The sequence below is a fragment of the Palaemon carinicauda genome, chromosome 2 (assembly GCF_036898095.1).
Source record: "Palaemon carinicauda isolate YSFRI2023 chromosome 2, ASM3689809v2, whole genome shotgun sequence".
Classification (NCBI taxonomy): domain Eukaryota; kingdom Metazoa; phylum Arthropoda; class Malacostraca; order Decapoda; family Palaemonidae; genus Palaemon; species Palaemon carinicauda.
This window is the reverse complement of record NC_090726.1, coordinates 61,770,641-61,778,140: the sequence shown is the minus strand read 5'-3', so window position 1 is coordinate 61,778,140 and position 7,500 is coordinate 61,770,641.

Below are 7,500 nucleotides of genomic sequence, written 5' to 3'. Positions count from 1 at the left end.
CTCCATTTAGTATGCATGTGTTGATGACCTTTCTTTAATTGTGTAATTGTTTTCTTTTGCAGGGAGTTAAGATTTAGTGTGTATCATTTATTAATGTATTATTGTGGTTCAGGTGTTATTTCTGTCTAGATATTATGTATTAAAATTAAGGAGATTTTTGTGGTATTTTCTTTGTCCCCTTGAGTTGACTTTGCACTCGTATTGATGTTTGGATACTATTCCACCTTTAGTGGACTTAGTACGTTATGATGGTGAATACTATTTGATAAGTGTAGTGTTTTGTGTGGTGGTCAAAGCCAGCCATCACAAGTGGCGACCGTGACAGGATCTTTCGTTCCTGAGTATTCACCAGTGTTTGTGCAAAGTTAATTCTTGGGGTAATTTTTCAGGCAGTGTATTTTCACCTCCTCGGTGTTGTTTTGTGTAAATTTAGTATTTTGTTTGAATAAGTAATCATGGTTGTTAACGTATTAGAACTCCTTAGAGGAGAGGGATGGCAAGAGAGGTTGGCAGAGTTAAATAGGGAAGACTTGGAAATTGTAGCAGAACATTTTGAATTGGAATATGATGTGTCCATAAGAAAGGGTGTATTGCTATTGCACATTTATGATTATGTTAAAACTGTAAAGACAGGTGGGGAACAAGAGGTGAAACCTGATGAAGTAGTGTCTATAGAAATTTTGGATGGGCAGATTGCCCTGAGACAAATGGAATTTGAAATGGAAAAGTTTAAGGCAGGGGAAAGAGAAAAAGAGAGGCAGCATGAGATTGCCATGAGAAACCCAGGTTCTTTTTCCCCCGCCCATTCACCAAATAGGTTAGTAACTCCTGCTATTAATTTATCGCAGGCTCTCAAATTTGTACCTAAATTTGAAGAGAATAATGTAGCAGAGTTTTTTGTGTCATTTGAGAGGATTGCAGCAAGGTTGGAGTGGCCCCAAGAGTATTGGACCACTCTTATACAAAGTAAATTGGTTGGAAGAGCTCAGAGGGTATATGTAACGCTGGAGGAGGATCTATCGGCAGATTATGAGAGTGTGAAGGCTATTGTCTTGAAGGCCTATGGGTTAGTCCTGAAGCTTATAGGCAACGCTTCTGGAACTTTGAAAAATGTAGGGAACAAACTATTGTTGAATTTGCCAGGGCGAAGGAACAGTATGCTAGCGATTGGTTCAAGTCCAAGGAGGTGGGAGATTTTGAGAAATTGAAGGAGTTAATGTTGGTGGAGGAGTTTAAGAGGTGTGTCCCGGATAAACTGAAGGTCCACCTCGAAGAGTTAAAACTCGAGACCGTTCAGGAGGTAGCCATCGCTAGTGACGAATATTGCTTGTCTCATAAGAGTGAGTTAGGGGGAGTTACGACAAAGGTGAATTCTGGTTGGGTTAAGATGGGTAGGAATAATAATGCTAATCCTAATAATAATGCTAAGGTGTTTAGTAGAAATAATCAGGGAAGTAATAATAATCAGGGTAATGCTAATAATAATTTTTCTCCTAACAGAGGCAATAGGCCAAATATATACAATCCAGAGAAATTGAAAACATTGACGTGCTTCTTTTGCAATAAGAAGGGGCACGTAAAGAGTATGTGTTATGCATTTAGAAAATCGCAAAATGCTAATGTTAGGCCAGTGATGGGTGTGGAAGAGAGAGAGAGAGAACCTACCCCAACAACATCCGCTGATCAATGACTACCTGGTTCTTTTGACAGATATTTGTCCTTCGGTAGTGTCTCTTTCGCAAATTCGTCCGAGAAAAGACGAGTACGTGTTTTGCGTGATACTGGTGCAGCGCAGTCTTTGATCCTAAGGGAGGCATTACATTGTAATTTTGTACCGAAAAGTGGGGAATTTGTGTTATTGGCTGGTTTTCCTGATACTGTAAAGTCGTATGCTATTGAAAATTTTAATTTAATCTGCCCTTCCTTTGCAGGGAATTTGAAATTGGCCATAGTAGATAAATTCCCGGTTAAGGAGGTTGATGTTGTGATAGGGAATGATGTGGCAATGAAGAATAATACTTGTCCCATATTGATAAACCCTGATAGTGAAGTAGCAGCAGTTACTCGTTCTAGTGCTAGAATTGTTGACGCTGCAGAGTCAACAATTGATGTAGATTTAAGTAGTTTAGATCGTAGTGATAGCCTAGCTGTAGATCTTGGAATGTTAACGGACAAGTTAAATTGGACTACTGAAGAGCTAATTAAGGCCCAGAAAAAGGAGTTTCAGGAACTCCCTATAGAGTCAGGGGAGGTGTCTGATATGACTGGTCCCAAATTTAAGATAATTAATATTTTATATAGGTTGAGTAGGCCTATGGGGGTGGATAATGTCGATCATGAAATTGTAAAACAGATAATGGTTCCCTTTGGTTACAGGAAGGAGTTAATGTCATTGGCGCACGAAAGTGGTTTGGCCGGCCATTTTGGAATTCATAAAACTTCTTGCAAATTGTTAGGGAATTATTATTGGCTGAAGTTGAAGGCAGATGTAAAGAAGTTTGTCAATAGTTGTGATGTGTGCCAGAGGGTCGGTAAACCCAATCAGCGGATTCCAAAATCGCCTCTATGTATTATTCCTGTAGTTTCCGAACCTTTTAAGGAAGTCATTATTGATGTGGTTGGACCATTACCGAAGACGCATAGTGGTAATGAGTATATTTTGACAATCATGGATAGGATGTCTCGATATCCCGAGGCAATACCACTACGTAGGATAAAAAGTGTTAAAATTGTAGATGTACTAATTGACTTTTTTACCAGGTTTGGGATGCCTAAAATTATTCAATCGGATTGTGGTTCTAATTTTGTTAGCAGGTATTTCAGAGATAAAATGGCAGAGTTAAATATAAAACATGTGACCTCTTCTCCATATCATCCAGAAAGTCAGGGAGCTCTGGAGAGATTTCATCAAACCCTGAAATCTATGGTAAAGAAATATTGTTTGATTAATGGTTCTGAATGGGATAAGGAATTACCTTATTTGTTGTTCGCTTTTCGTTCTGTCCCAAGTCAGTCTTTAGGTTTTTTGCATTTCAGCCTTGTGTTTGGCCATTGTGTTCGAGCTCCTCTCGATGTGGTTCGTGAGTCTTGGGAGGGAGACGTCCCTGAGGTTAATTTATTGGATTATGTGTCTAATCTAGGCGATAAATTAACCAAGGCTTGGAAATTTGCGGGTAAAAATTTATTGTGTAGCCAAAAAAGAATGAAGTTCTTTTTTGATAGGAGGTCCAAGGCACGCGACTTTGCGGTAGGCGATAAAGTGTTGGTGTTGTTACCCTTCCCAGGGAATCCACTGAAAGCTTTTTCAGGTCCTTGGAAAATTTTGAAAAAAGTAAGTGAAGTTAACTATTTAATGGAGACGCCCCAAAGAAGGAAACCTTTTCAACTGTGTCATGTAAATATGTTGAAGGCTTATATGGAACGGGAGAAAGTCATTCCCGTAGCAACCATTGGGAATACGGTAGATTCTGAGAACAGTAACCATTTTTCTTTTTCAGAGGGGGAGGGTGTTGATGATAATTGTTTTAATGGATGTGAATGGCGGTCGGATAATAGAAAGTCTTTGGAAAATTTTTCGGGAGTAATTTCACATTTAGGTAAGGAAGAACAAAGGTCTTTGAAAAATTTAGTATCTAATTATAAGGAATTATTTTCGCATGTACCGGGTAGGACTTCGGTCCTTGAACATGATGTAGAGGTAGGTAGCGCCACTCCTGTGAAATAATCTCCTTACAGGTTGAATCCCTTCAAAAATGAGGTTGTAGCAAAGGAGGTGGATTATATGCTAAAACATGACCTAATTGAACCTAGTCAAAGTCCTTGGTCATCACCTGTTGTATTGGTAAAGAAATCCGACGGTGATTTCGGGTTATGTTTTGATTACCGTAAGTTGAATGAGTTATCTAAATCTGATTGTTATCCATTACCTTGAATTGAGGATTGTATTGATCGAATGGGGAAGGCCAAATACATTAGCAAATTCGATTTGTTGAAAGGTTATTGGCAAGTTCCTCTTTCAAAGCGGGCAAGGGCCCTGTCTGCTTTTGTAACACCACAGGGACTGTTTCAATGTAAAGTTATGCCGTTTGGTATGAAAAACGCGGCTGCCACATTTCAGAGGTTAATAAATACTTTAGTCCATGGTTTAGAAGGATGTGTTGTGTATATTGATGATATTGTTATTTATAGCGATGATTGGGAAACCCATTTAAAACGTATTAGGGCACTATTTGAGGTGCTGAAAAAGGCAAATTTGGTAATTAATTTAAAGAAAAGCGATTTCGCAAAGGCGAAGGTGGTATATTTGGGTCATGAGGTTGATAATGGTAAAGTTGCTCCTAAGCAGGCCAATATCGAAAGTATTGAAAACATGGTAGTCCCTAAATGTAGGAGGGATGTCAGAAGATTCCTTGGTTTGAGTGGGTACTACCAAAGGTTTGTTAGGAATTTTTCGGATATAGCCGATCCCTTGACAAATCTCTTGAGAAAGAAGGTAGCTTTTGTCTGGACGGATGAAACGCAAAGGGGTTTTGATAATTTAAAAAGAGTTTTAATTAATTTCCCTGTCTTGAGAGCTCCTGATTTTGACCTTCCTTTTTCTCTTGCCACGGATGCAAGTGACGTTGGTGTAGGAGCGGTGTTGTTGCAGAATGACGAGCAGGGAGTTTCTCATCCTGTCGCATTCTTTTCTAAAAAGTTGTCCTCCGCCCAACGTAGGTATTCCACTGTGGAGAAAGAGACTCTTGCTTTAGTATTTGCTATTAACCATTTTCAGGTTTATCTCTCCTCCTCAGGTACACCTATTAAGGTCTTGACGGATCATAATCCCCTGACCTTCATCAGCAGATACAAGAATAAAAATCAACGATTGATGAGGTGGAGTCTCATGCTGCAAGAGTGGAATTTAGAATTTTCCCACATCCCAGGAAAAGATAATATTGTTGCCGATTTTCTCTCTCGCAGCGTTGAATAGTAGTTGATTGACAGAGGGCTATGCAGCTATTAAAGGTAGTATCTGTATCGTTCTAATTATGGTGTGTGTGCTGTTGAAGTGGGCACGTAGTGAGTAGAAGCAAATGTATATTTAAAATTTATTAATCATGGTTTCTTTACAGAAGACTATAATGTTTTGGGTATAGTATATGGGATCTTTAAGGTTAAAGGTGAGGGTGATCACTGATACTTGCTAATTGTTGATTAATTAGGTGGTCTAAGGTTTTGAGGTGTCAGGTACGATAAGGTTTATAATAAGTTAAGAAAAGGAGATAGGCACTAATCTGGTTATTCTGTATTTTCAGGCTAATAATTACGCTTCATCGATTTTGTTTGTTTGCTTGCGCAGGGGTGTCTTGTGGGGGTCTTCTCTGTGTCGTTCGGTGTGTGTGTATGTATTGGACACTATGGTGATAAGTGTGATATATAATACTGAAATAGACAGTGGTTTTCGTGATCAACATTTATTGATAGTGAGTGATGTGTATCCCTGAAAATGAACAGTGTATTGAGTGTGGAAAAGGTTATAGCCTTTGGACTATATATACAGAATCCGGTTGTTAGTGCAATGACTCTTTTATTAAGTTTATTAACGGTATGAGTGATATGAAATTTTTAGGTTGGGTACCTATTTATCGAATGGTGATGTTTTGGTTTTCTGGTTTTGGAAAGTTTACTTGTGATTAATATTAGGTTGATGTTTTTAGTATTGGTTATATATTGCTATACTTGTGAGCTGCAAACCTTGGTACTTGCCCCCCTCTTTCCTTTTGTTTGTCATGTTTTTGCAGTTTGTTTAATAATTATTTTTGAGTGTTGGTTTAATATTTCATTATGTGATAACCTGTAGGTTGTAATTTAAATCACTTTAAAAAAAAAAAAAATTTATTTTGGAATTTTTTTTTTTTGGTTGGGTGAGGAGGTGTAACATAGTTGTTATATATTTCTAAATTATTTAAGATTTTAGATGTATGTTATAAGATTAAGTATGGACTTATTATTTTCTTTCTTTAATTTGTCTTTTCACTGGTGGTTATGTTAGTGTTTATAATGGACCAACGGCTGTTTTATATTTTCAAGTGGTGTGGGTTTCGTGGCTGCGCTCCTGTGAACGGAGGTATGAACGGGCTTGTTGGAGGCGGGTTCCTTAGTGTGTTTCTGAGCCTCCAACCTTGAAGGGCACGACATTTTCTGTTGGAACTATATCTATTCCTCACCATTGCAGAGCTACTTTGTGAAGCTGTTTAGCTTTTCTGGATATCCTTTCTCTGCAGCAGGGACCATTTATCCTGCCTGTTGTGTACTGCCCTTGGTTCAGTAAAAGCCAAGGGGACCTCTCTGTCCCAAGGTAATAATAATTATACCTGTTTAATTATCGTGATCACGACCTGTGATAATCAGCTGACGTCATTAGTGGAGCTTGTGAAAGCCTTTCAATTAAACCAGCCATCGTCAATTTGATAGGGATATTTAGTTTGTATTTGTTAGGATGTTCTTACTTTTCGTTGGCCTTCTCCTTTCTGGACCCTCTCTCCATTTAGTATGCATGTGTTGATGACCTTTCTTTAATTGTGTAATTGTTTTCTTTTGCAGGGAGTTAAGATTGAGTGTGTATCATTTATTAATGTATTATTGTGGTTCGAGTGTGTATCATTTATTAATGTATTATTGTGGTTCAGGTGTTATTTCTGTATAGATATTATGTATTAAAATTAAGGAGATTTTTGTGGTATTTTCTTTGTCCCCTTGAGTTGACTTTGCACTCGTATTGATGTTTGGATACTATTCCACCTTTAGTGGACTTAGTACGTTATGATGGTGAATACTATTTGATAAGTGTAGTGTTTTTGTGTGGTGGTCAAAGCCAGCCATCACAATATACATATACATACATATACATACATATATACATATGAGGGGGGACCAAAAGTAACTGCAATAGTTTTCTGTTTGACAAGCCCGTTGTAGTTCAGGCTTCCGCCGCTAGATGCTACCCGAGGCAACCCCCAGGCATCAGTGTGTTAACTGGCGTCATCGTGGGAAGATGTATAGCTTCACGGTTAACATTTGTTTTGAAGTGCCTCACGCCTTTTTGTCTATTTTTACGATGACTGAAAGGAAGGAGCAGCGTGCTGCCACGAAATTCTGTTTTTTGCTGGGAAAAGGGCAGCCGAAACAGTTGCTATGCTTCAAACAGTGTACAAAGATGTTGCCATGAGTAAAACACAAGTTTTTGAGTGGTTTGCACGCTTTAAGAGTGGTCAAATGTCACTGGAAGACCAACCTCGTTCAGGGCGACCTTCAAGCTCTCGAACGGATGAAAACATCATGAAAATTCATGAACTGATCTTGGAAGACCGTCGCAGGACAATTGATAAACTTGCTGATTTGAGTGGTGTGTCCTGGAGCTCATGTCAACGAATTTTGAACGACGAATTGGGAATGAAAAGAGTTGCAGCAAAAATGGTGCCTCGCTTGCTCACGGACGGTCAAAAGCAGTCACGAATG